The following is a 12,499-nucleotide window of genomic DNA, read 5'->3' on the forward strand; positions in this document are numbered from 1 at the left end:
ACTGGAAGGCAGAGCTGAATGGTAGAGTTTGTCAGTTTCTTGAAGCATTTATCTCTTCTAACTAGTATCACTTCACTTGTTTCAGAGTTCATTTTGAATCAGCTGTTCTTTACCTTGGCTGCATTTTGATACATGCACGGAGATACCTGGGAGACAGTTTATGCTGGAAGGAAATACATAGAGCTGTATGTTGTCAGTGTATTCCTGGAATCACAGGCAGCGTTGTCTCACAATATTGCCTAATGGTCATACACAAATGTGAAATAAGTCATACGAAGATGACTAAGAGGGAAGAGGTGAGGAGAATCTGAGTGAGAAACAATACGAGGAATAGGCACAAGAGACCCAAAGAGGTAAGAAAGAAAAAGAAAAAGAGGGAGAATACAGATAAGAGAGGAGCAAGAAGTAAGGTAGGACTTGGAACTAACCAAGGTGAAGGCAGATAAGTAAAGGAGTCCCCTACAGGAAATAGGATCAAGTATTACACAAAACATGGGGGAAATAATGTGGGAGGGAGCGGGGGGAAATTATCAGTGGGCAGAGACAGTGACCCAGTTGAAAGTTTGAAAATATGGTCAAGATGCATGTGAACAAAATGGGGGCTATGGACCTCGCAACCCAACATGCCCCAGGACCATTGCTGCAGCTTGGGAGTACAGCAGGAGATGCTATGCACCCCACTCCACTCCACTGTGACTCCATTAGAGCTCTGTCGGGCACAAAACTTTCGGGCTTAACCTAGTCATCCACATTCCTCATCCACAGAAATCTGAGTTTCAAATCCCAAAGTGGAAACTATTAGATAAGAATTAGTTGTAGGAAATGTGCATTATATCAGTATTTCCCTGTTTTAATAAAGGGATGTGGGAAGAAAGACGTGAATAGGTTCTACTTGCCCTTCAACATAACAAGCAGGAACAATATTTTGCTGTGAGTTGGAGATGATAGTCCCTAATTTGATTGTGTGATGATAATCACAGGATGCTCCTTAATCACAAAAGGTTTAATTTTAACACTGTTAGCAATAAGATAAAACAGATCATGTCAGTGGAATGCAATATTTAAAACAGAAAAACAATGGTCCCCCACTTCTTGAGAGGAATTGGGAGGAAAGCAACAAATAAAAAATAACCACCCAGGGCAAGATGTATATTTGTTGGTTTTCTTCAGTTTGAAGATTTTTTTTTCTTATGACAGGTTCTAATTAAATGACAGAGTTGGTGGAGGAAACTAACAGGTGCTAAATATGCAGCAACTGAAAAACTGCACTCCAGAAGTGAGGCGGAACATGTGTAAATGCACTGTCTTTTTCTTTCTGGATATCTGGATTCAAATCTGGTTTGATGACACAAAGGACAATAAATTTGATCTTTAACAGGTGTGGTGCCTCACAATAGGGTAGGGTTCACTCATCAATCCACAAGTCCTACTGCCTAACAAAATTCCCTAGTCAGGTATTTACACTAAGAGTTCAAAATGGTTTCAGTGAGTCTGGTTTCTAAATGAATTTATCTGAAAAGCGTGGTTGTGTTTAAATCTGTTGCAAAAGAGGGTTTTTCCAGATAACATTTTCCACAACAGAGGAGCTGGCACCTAATGTCAGCCAGGCCTATGCCTCCTGATGTGCAGAAAGAATAGAAAATATGGCAGGCGACCAGCTTGGCTTAACAGTGAAATCTTCAGGGAGCTTAAACTCAAAAAGGAAGCTTACAAGAAGTGGAAATTTGGACAGATGACTAGGGAGGAGTATAAAAATATTGCTAGAGCATGCAGGGGTATAATCAGGAAGGCAAAGGCACAACTGGAGTTGCAGCTAGCAAAGGGTAACAAGAAGGGTTTCTACAGGTATGTTAGCAACAAGAAGGTGGTCAGGGACACTTACTGAATGGGGGAGGCAACATAGTGACAGATGATGTGGAAAAAGCTGAAGCACTCAATGCTTTTTTTGCCTCGGTCTTCACAGACAAGGTCAGCTCCCAGACTGCTGCGCTGGGCAACACAGTATGGGGAGAAGCTGAGCAGCCCTCAGTGGTGAAAGAACAGGTTAAGGAATATTTAGAAAAACTGGACATGTACAAGTCCACGCGTCCAGATCTAATGCATCCAAGGGTGCTGAGGGAGTTGGCTGATGTCACTGCAGAGCCATTGGCCATTATCTTTGAAAATTCGTGGCGATCAGGGGAGGTCCCGGATGATTGGAAAAAGGCAAATATAGTCCCCATATTTTAAAAAGGGAAGAAAGAGAACCCGGGGAACTACAGACCAGTCAGCCTCACTTTACTCCCTGGCAAAATCATGGAGCAGATCCTCAAGGAATCCATTTTGAAGCACTTGGAGGAGAGGAAGGTGATCAGGAACAGTCAACACGGATTCACCCAGGGCAAGTCATGCCTGACCAACCTGATTGCCTTCTATGATGAAATAACTAGCTCTGTGGAAATGGGGAAAGCGGTGAACGTGTTATTCCTTGACTTTAGCAAAGCTTTTGATACGGTCTCCCACAGTATTCTTGCCAGCGAGTTAAAGAAGCATGGATTGGATGAATGGACTAAAAGGTGGATAGAAAGCTGGCTCGATTGTCAGGCTCAACGGGTAGTGATCAATGGCTCGATGACTAGTTGGCAGCTGGTATCAAGTGGAGTGCCACAGGGGTCAGTCCTGGGGCCGGTTTTCTTCAACATCTTTATCAATGATCTGAATGATGGGATTAATTGCACTCTCAGTAAGTTTGCAGGTGAAACTAAACTCAGGGGAGAGGTAGATATGCTGGAGGGTAGGGATAGGGTCCAGAGTAACCTAGACAAATTGGACGATTGGGCCAAAATAAATCTGATGAGGTTCAACAAGGACAAGTGCAGAGTCCTGCACTTAGGAAGGAAGAATCCCATGCACCGCTACAGGCTGGGGACTGACTGGCTAAGCAGCAGTTCTGCAGAAAAGGACCTGGGGATTACAGTGGATGAGAAGCTGGATATGAGTCAGCAGTGTGCTCTTGTTGCCAAGAAGCCAACGGCATATTGGGCTGTATTAGTAGGAGCATTGCCAGTAGATCGGGGGACTTGATCGTTCCCCTCTATTCGGCACTGGTGAGGCCACACCTGGAGTACTGCATCCAGTTTTGGTCCCCCCACTACAGAAGGGATGTGGACAAATTGGAGAGAGTCCAGCAGAGGGCAACAAAAATGATTAGGGGGCTGGGGCACATGACTTACGCAGAGAGGCTGAGGGAACTGGGTTCTTTAATCTGAAGAAGAGAAGAGTAAGGGGGAATTTGATAGCAGCCTTCAACTACCTGAAGGGGGGTTCCAAAGAGGATGGAGGTAGGCTGTTCTCAGGGGTGGCAGATGACAGAACAAGAAGCAATGGTCTCAAGTTGCAGTGCGGGAGGTCTAGTTTGGATATTAGGAAACACTTTCATTAGGAGCGTGGTGAAGCACTGGAATGGGTTACCTATGGAGGTGGTGGAATCTCCATCCTGAGAGGTTTTTAAGGACCAGCTTGACAAAGCCCTGACTCGGATGATTTAGTTGGTGTTGGTCCTGCTTTGAGCAGAGAATTGGACTAGATGACCTCCTGAGGTCTCTTTCAACCCTAATATTCTATGATTCTCCTCAGAGCACAGGCCTCTTATAATATAATGTGCTTGGGAACTATTTAATTCACCACAGCTGGCCAAACCCTGATGCCCTGACAATTTCTGCACTTAGGGTATGCTGCTGTGATCTTTCCATGTTTAAGTCCAATTCAAATGGTTTTCAAACATGTTTTAAAGCCCAACGCAGAATGTTGTAAGATGCTGTTACCCTCTCTCTGCCAGCATGCCCACGCCCAGCCAGGTTCTTTACGTCTCTTCATATGGGCTAGTCCCCCAAGAAACATTAATCCACATCATAAAACCCACCATGCAGTTCCAGACAACGGGCAATTTCTTCACTAAAAGGCACCAGGAATGGTAAGAGCAAAAGTTATATGGGTCAGGACTGAAGTACTTTGGCAGAGCTGTGTCTGGATCCTTGGTTTGGTGATATTATATTGAAATTTTAACAGCTGGTAGAATTATAGAATTCTTCTGTGAACACGACTTCAGTCTATTGTGTGCTTTTATACAAAGTGTCCTTGCTTAAAAAGCTTTTTGGAAATGTCAAACTGTCTCAGGCATTAAAAGAAATTAAATTCAACAGCTAAATGTCCCATTCTGTATTCTTCTTCACAAATCAAATTATGAAAAATTTTAAAAAACTTACTGAGATCCAAAAATGGTATGGCCACTGTGCAAAATTTAGGGTCCTCTTGTAGATATATACAGATTAGTTTTCACTGTTTATTAGTGTCTGAAAATTATACCCACAGGGGACAATATATATATATATATATATATATAAAAAAAAAAAGAGAGAGAGAGAGAGAGAGACCGAGCGCACGCAGAGCTTAGACCTTGTCCCCATGGGTCCCGTGCTTCCAGGCAGTTTATGCTAGCCTCAGAGGCTCACTGCAACCCTCCACATAGCCCTTCTCTCTCTAGGGCCAGGATTACAGTCTACTGCACCCTTTTCCTCATAAGCCAGCAAGGAAGTTGGTGAGAGAACTTCCACAGTCTCTGTTGTCCCTAGGGGCTTATTCCATAATAGTTTAGCCTCCTGTCCTGACAGGGACCTATCTTCCCCTCCCAGGAGGTGTTTCTGTAGTGGTGGCTTGGGGGGAACCCAGGCCCACCCTCTACTCCGGGTTCCAGCCCAGGGACCCTAATGGCAGCAGCTGTTGGCAGCCGACCTTTCACTGCCAGAGTTGCTACATTTCCCTGGGCCACTTCCCCATAGCAGTCCCGCTTCTCTTTTCTTCACCCTTACTTTTGGGCTCCCCTACCAATGGCTTGAGGGTGTCTTCATTACTTGGCCCTTCAACCACACTTCCTCTCCTCTGGCTCCCTAGCTCTCCTCAGCCTGACTGGAGTGAGCCCTTTTATAGTATCAGAAAGGCCTTAATTAGAGTCAGGTGTTCACATTAACTTAATGGCCTCACCTGACTCTTTGCAGGTTAATTGGAGTCAGGTGTTCTCATTAGCCTGGAGCAGCCCCTGCTCTGGTCAGTCAGGGAACAGAAAACTGCTAATCCAGTGGCCAGTATATCTGCCTTCTACTACTGTGTTGTACCTAACTGGCCTGGGTCTATCACAATAGTAAACATGCTACGTCCTGTATAGAAGAAGAGATAAACTGCAGTCATGTGAAAAGTTATATCATGCACCTTTTACTCCTCACACAAACTTTCCCATTAATTCATCTGTGGCAGAACTAGTTCTGTCATTCAAACCTCAGAGCAGCTTCAAACAATTGCCTTTTAAAAAAAATATAATAAACCTATGGCATCCCGAATTCTACAGTGGTGTTTATGTTAACCTGTTAAGGCAGAGGGTTCCAAACTGTGATCCATGAAGCACGTGCTGGTGGTCTGGTTCCAGTGTACTAGCTCTCCTTCTATTTCTAGCTGCTAAATTTCATTTAAAGAAGCTAAAACAATACAAAGGCCCAGATCCATAAAAAGACTTCTATGCTTAAGTCCAAAATCTAGGCACCACTGAAATTCTCAACCCTCCAGCTCAGTTGCCACCTAACTCTGGAGGTGCTTAAAATCCTCAGTGCCTAAATTTTCACCAAAAAAGTCCCCAAGGTGCCTACGTTTCTGTTGCTAGGGCATACACACAACACTTCACCGTAGGCACTTGGGCATCTATCTCATGCTTGAGGTCCAGCATGATCCTCAAACCTGTGGACCTCAAAATGGTAAGTGTTCTCAAAGCACATCTAACCCCACCCAAAATGGCTGAGAAGACAGCAGCTACCACACCCTCCCATATAACCTCTAGCACAGAGGTTAGGGCACTCCCTCATTGTTTGGGAAATCCTGGTTCAATTCTTCCCAGTGCTGGATTTGAATATGAGTTATTCTCATCTCTCAAGAGAGTGCCCTAACCATGGGGCTCTGAGATATTCTGATGTAGGGCCCTCTCAATCTTTCCTGTTGACACGGTTTCACTGTGTATAAATAAATAAATATGGACTGGGGGAGAGAGATTTTATGTAATTATGAATAAGGCTATGTTTTAGTCATGGGTATTTTTAGTTAAAGTCATGGACAGGTCACGGCAGTAAACAAACATTCACGGCCCGTGACCTGTCCATGACTTCTAATATATACCCCTGACTAAATCTTGGGGAGGAGGGGCAGCCTAGGGGTGCTACAGGTGCTCGGGGGGGGACCAGGGCACCGTGGGTGCTAGTGGAGGGAGAGGGGGCGCAGCGGTGCGTGGCCTGGGACCTCACTGGTTGGGGAGGGGTAGTGGCATGCAGCTCAGGACCCCCGCTGGTGCTGGGGGCTGGCGGGGCCAGCAGACTCCCTACCTGACTCCGCGCCTCCCTGGAAGCGGAGACATCCCCCTCGCTCAGCTCCTAGATGGAGGCATGACCAGGCAGCTCTGCACACTGCCTCTGCCCAGAACACCAGCTTTGCAGCTCCCATGGGCCGGAAACCGTGGCCAATGGGAGCTGTGGGGGTGGTGCCTGCAGGCAGAGGCAGCACGCAGAGATGCCTAGCCATACCTCTGCCTAGGAGCTGAGCGAGAGTGAAGTTGCTGCTTCCGGGAAGCCTCCTGAGGTAAGCACCATCCAAAGCCAGTCTCACCCTGTCCCATGCCCCAAGCCCCTGCCCACTCCCACACACAAACTCCTGCCACTGCTGGGCGAAGAGCGTGTGCTGGTCCGAGACTGCCCCATCAGCGGCTAGTGCAACCGCTAGATCAGGCACACTGGCCGCTGTAGAAGTCAAGGAGGCCATGGAAAGTCACGGAATCCGTGACTTTCCATGACCTCCATGACAAACTCACAGCCTTAATTATTAATTCTAACCATGAGTGGGAGGGAAATTGATCTACCAGGTGACCCTTCCATTTAGGTGTTTTCTACCTAATGAAAAGATTTTAAAATCTCAGGTGTTAGAGAACTGCTTGCACAGAAGCTCTCACTGTTATTCAAAAGATCAGTCAACATAAGAACTCCATCCCTGTAATCCTGTCTTAAGAAGACATTTCATTTTTAACTGTGTCTTTAGGAGAGGAACAATGTCTTAATATTCTTGAATATCACTGAATCGTTTATGAAATCATGTAAAAGTGAGCTGCTTTTCATGCTGCAACTTAATATAGGATGGTCCCATAGCTTCTTAAAATCCCAAATGTTTGGTTGATTCCATAGTATAGAGCATATGAGTAACATCAGAAAAAATAAGTCAGCTACTGTAAAATTCACCAATAAAACCAAATGTTAACTTTTTTGAACTGTGGTTCTACTTTGAAAAGTGACAAAACAAAAATTCCATTTTCTTACTCAACAGATTTGTTTCTCATGTATATTTAGAGTCCTATTTTGCTTTCTTTAGTGACAAAAATAAATTTCTATTTGTACTGCAGAGCTAACATGGCTGGATTTTATTCCTTCATGTGAAACAATAGAATTGTGTATCAAGTTCTACACAGTGACATCAATGCAACCCCATTAAAGGTAATACAATTGCACAGATGTCAGTTGGGGCATAATTTGAAGACAAATGACAGGTGTAACTAAGGTCCAAATTTGGGCTGCTGAATGTGTATACTTGAAGCATGAACCAAAGCCCACTGAAGTCAACAGAAAGACTCCCACTGCTATCAAGGGGCTTGATCCAGCCCTTGATCCAACCAAGACTTCAGCTTGACTATCAGAACCCAGGACTGCCCCTCTGTGCCAGATGCAACAGGTGTGGGGCAGGTAGGCTCAACCATGCAGGATCCAAGTGTGGAAGGGCTCAGTGTTGGGGGATCCTGGTGTGGGGTGAGAGGATTGTGTGTGGAACAATCTGGGTGCAGGCACCTCAGTGAGGGGTCTAGGTGTGGGGGGATCTGGAGGCACAGAGGCTTATGGGGGGGTTCCAGGTGCAGGGGCAATGGGACTCTGCAGGGGCTTCCAGGTGAAGGTGGTTGGGGCTCAGAGGAGGGGTGTGGAGGTCTCAGCAGGTCGTCTCAGTGCTGGGCTGGGGGAGTGGGGCTTGTGAGGTGGGGGTCTGGATGCAGCTAGTTGGGGGTCAGTGGCATGGGAGTCTGGATGTGGGGGCTCAGGGTGGTGGGGCTCATCAGGGTGGGGTTTTGAGTGCAGGGAGCTCAGTGTGGGGGGGTGGTCTGGGTGCAGGGTTATGGGTTCAGAGGCAGGGGTTCTGGGCGTAGGGCGCTCCAGATGTAAGGGCTGAGATTCAGTAGGGTGGGGTTCAGGTATGGAGAGCTAGGGGGGTTCTGGGCATACGGGCTGAGGCTTGGAAGGGGTGTCTGGGTATGGGAGATCCAGATGCACATGGGTTGGGTGAATGGGGGAGCAACTCCCCATACAGTGACCCTTCCCCCAGCAGCTGAGGAGCAATGGGGGCAGGAAGCAGGGGAGGATGGTGAGCTTCCTGCAGCTAGAGGAGGTTTCTGGGGGTGGGTCTAACACAGGACTCAGGATAGGAGCCACTGGCTGGGGTGTCCCCAGCCCTGTGGTGATTTACCTCTCCACCAGCTGCCCTGAGTGCCTGAAACAATGTACCTGCGCAGCTAGGGAATGGTGTGTAACTGCTCTTGCAGCTTCCCTTTGCTTCCCTGTCAGAAAGCCATTTTTCTGAGGGGAAGCAAAGAAATCTACGGGGGACATGAATTCTGAGCATGCGCAGTGGTACAGAATTCCCCCAGAAGTATTTTTTCTTTTTGCCTCTGAAGTTAGCAAAATACAAGTTATCTTCATAAAGCTTGGAACAGCACATGGAAAATATATCTGATTAACATTTTGCACTGACTACTTCTTAAAACAAAAGCAACTCTATATAGAGAGAAAAATAAGGAACAACTTTTCAATAACTGAAAAAGGCCCCACTGATTGACAGCAAAATTGTAAGCAATTTGTCATACTTGAACAAAATGCCACACTCTCCCCTGCCCCGTTCAATCAAAAATATAATGTTTGGGGAAGTATTTCAAGTCAGTCAGTGCATTTTCAAGTTTGATACAGCTGAATCCTAAGTCACATTCTATGGGAACATTTACTCTGCTTAATAATGGGCGCTGTCTTCCTTCTCAAAAATCCATGTTAACTTCGGTCACTGACCAAAGTTCAGAATCTGCAAGCTGCGGAAATCAGAAGATTCTCCTTAATTCATTCACACCCTTTCTCTAAGTAAATATAAATCTAAAATCTGAATTGCGAATGGCTTAGTTAACTGTCTTTCAATCAAAATTTTCCTGCCATGCAAAAAAGAGAGACTAGAATCTTTGTCTCATGGAAATTAAAGACTTTATTGGCAATCTGTGTAATGAAAACAGTCTGCAATAATATACAGGAAGGGCCCTATTCAGACACTGTATGCTGGCTTCTGTTCTGTGGAAGCCAATTAAAGTCATGGATTTGGCTTCTAAACACATCCAGTCCATTCAGAAAAAAGTTTGGTTGAGCCTTGGAAAAGTTCTGAGATCTATCCCATGTGGAGAGCTGCTCTAGGATGGAGAATTTATTTTAATTATTTTCCCACAAAGAATATTAATCCTGATGCACCAGAACCAAATATTATTTTTGGAATGTCATAAAAGTACAATACATTGCCCTTTTCAATCACACAAAAGACATGGTCCCTGCCTTGAAGCTCTTTCAGTAATTCACACAGGCAAATAACATACACACTATAACGTTTCACAGAAGGTATGGTGTGGACACTGGCAAGGAGATTTTACAACAGATGTGTGTGCTTTTAAGAAGCTGTTCCAAGCATAGGGAGCAGCATGGAAAAAGGTACAAAACTGAGAAGGGGAAGGGAAGAGAACAGAGGGAGAAACTAGGAGGAAATGAGTAGAACTGCATGGGAAGGAGGAAAATGTGTACACGATCATTTCTCCAAATGTTTTATTCTGTGGACTGATTCATAAAGGAAGAATGGACAGTTGCCCCACTACATCTAAACCAAGTAGCAAGGGGGGAAGCATGCTTTTTATAAGGAGACTGGCACTTTCATGCTCACTATAATTTATTAAATTTCTTCCTTTATGTCCAAGATCCTTGCAAGACCGTGGCTACAAAAATAATTTTTGCTGCTCATCTCTGACCTTCCTTCAAAATGGTGTCCATGTGCAGCTGTACCAAAAATTTAGTTAATTGGGACTGTTACCTCACTACTCAGTGACATGATGCCTTGACTCATAGACTTTAAGGACAGAAGGGATCATCATGATGATCTAGCCTGACCTCCTGCACGTTTGCAGGCCAGAGAACCTCAGCCACTCACTCTGTACCAAAAGATTTTGCTTTTAGCTGCTTTGAAATACCTTACAGCACCTTTAATGAAGGCTTGCAGAAAATCTCGGAAGCGGTTTATATATCGTAAAATTACATTTCTCTGAATTGGACATAATTAAGGTGGTGACAGTATCAGGACACTTTAGTTTGCGTGAAACAGTAATTAGTTTTAAGATAAAGGCTCTAATTAAGTAAAAATTAATGTTAGTTTAAATTTAGAAAGTCCAACATGGCTGACCAAAATGGCGAAGATAGGGATGACGTAGGTAGTGGAAGATTCTAGTAAACAAAGTGGCATCAGGAGGAGGAGCTTAAAGATGATGCCATAAAACAGCAACAGACAGTCACATGTAGGTACATGTGACTAGGAGGGACTTAAACATGACATCATAAGAGAGCGACAGACAAAGCACATGTAGGTACATGTGACCAAGCACATGTAGGTACATGTGACCCTATGATGTCATAAGGACAGGGCTAAATTCTAGGAAGCTGATTGGCTGAGAGCAGATGATGTCATGGGGGGGGGCTGAAAAGCTGGAAGCTGATTGGCTGACCTTCAGAGAGCAAACAGTATATAAGGCCAACAGCCAACTGGCTAAGAGTGTAGTGGGTTCAGCCAGCAGGCTGAAAGTGTAAAAGGCTTCCAGCGAATAAGCAGAAGTTATCTGAGAAGAACCGAACTACCTGAAACGCAGCTACCTGCAAGAAAAATTAGCTACCTGGAAAAGAAGGAGCAGCCACAGAATTCTAATGATTGGCGCAGCAAAGAGCAACTGCCTTCAAGCAAGCTACATTCTCTTCATCAACGAACTCGCAGTTAACCACCTCAAGAGCTGGTGGGAAGCAGTCGCAGAAGCCACGACCTCCAGACAAGATTTTCACATCAGCTTGCGGTGACAGAACAGAAGGCCCATTCTACCCGTCAGAGGGATTTTAGTACCCATGTAAGTTTGATCTTCTTCCTATTATTCAAGGAATGTGTGGGTCTTGCCTGTCAATAAAGCTGGATGCCTCTCTTTGAACGAGATCTCCCCTACCCATTCTGTGACAAGCCTGATCAGCCTTCACAAGATGTTAACATTAACTATTTACATTAGGTATTAAATGTTAAATGTCAAATGTGAATGTTAGTGCTACGTAAATGTCTCCTTTAAATCTGGGGCATTATACTGGTTTCTCATATGTGTATACAGAAGTCACGCATACTACATTGTATTAAGTACAGGAATAAAATGTAATACTAGGAGTTTCAGAGTAACAGCCGTGTTAGTCTGTATTTGCAAAAAGAAAAGGAGTACTTGTGGCACCTTAGAGACTAACCAATTTATTTGAGCATAAGCTTTCGCTTCTCGGCCTTTTGGCTAAGATCAAGTATAGTTCCACTCACTATACTCCGCACCTGAACACAGCCATTATATGGATAACTTACCCCCGTATCTCAATGTCTGTACTCTGACCGGTTAAACTTTTACCCTCAGTCGGGGAGATTGCAGATTATTATGTAATCTTTACTCCACCAGCTCCTAAATCGAATTTCGCACCCCTTGATAATCTGTACCTTATTCCCTGACAACCAGAAACTTCTATGCTTGAACTCTGTACCGTTTCTTATTTCAACATTATCTTAATAAAATTATTAAATCTGTTCTTATCAGTTTAATCTCTTTCTATGAACGGTTGCAACACGTGCGCCGAAGATGGATTCTCCGGCTGCCATCTTTGAAAAAATCGATGCTGCTTTGAAGGTGTATTCTACCACTGCTGCCTTGGAAGAAAATCCTCCTTCTGCTCCTCAGACAGCCCCAGCTGCTCCGTGTACCACCGCCGCCGCTGCTCCACAGAAGGCCTCTCGAGCAGTGACTACAAAGAAGGTCCTCGGTGCCTCCAGGACATTACAGACCAGCAGCACGAAGAGGAAGACCGGTGGCTGCTCGAAGGACCCCCTCCGAGATGCTGTTCCAGAAAGATCCTGCATTCGGAGGCTAGCCTGTCAGGACATCACAGCCAGAAGGAACATCCCCCCCGCTCCCCAGCAGCCAGCCGCCGAGGGTAAGCCCCCGCGCCTTAGAGCAGCTGCTGACCAAGAGCGCCCCCGCTCTCCAGCAACACCAGCCGCCATTGGAGACCCCCCCGACTCTGCCACTGCAAGAGGCTCT

The sequence above is a fragment of the Eretmochelys imbricata genome, chromosome 2, assembly GCF_965152235.1.
Source record: "Eretmochelys imbricata isolate rEreImb1 chromosome 2, rEreImb1.hap1, whole genome shotgun sequence".
Taxonomy (NCBI): domain Eukaryota; kingdom Metazoa; phylum Chordata; order Testudines; family Cheloniidae; genus Eretmochelys; species Eretmochelys imbricata.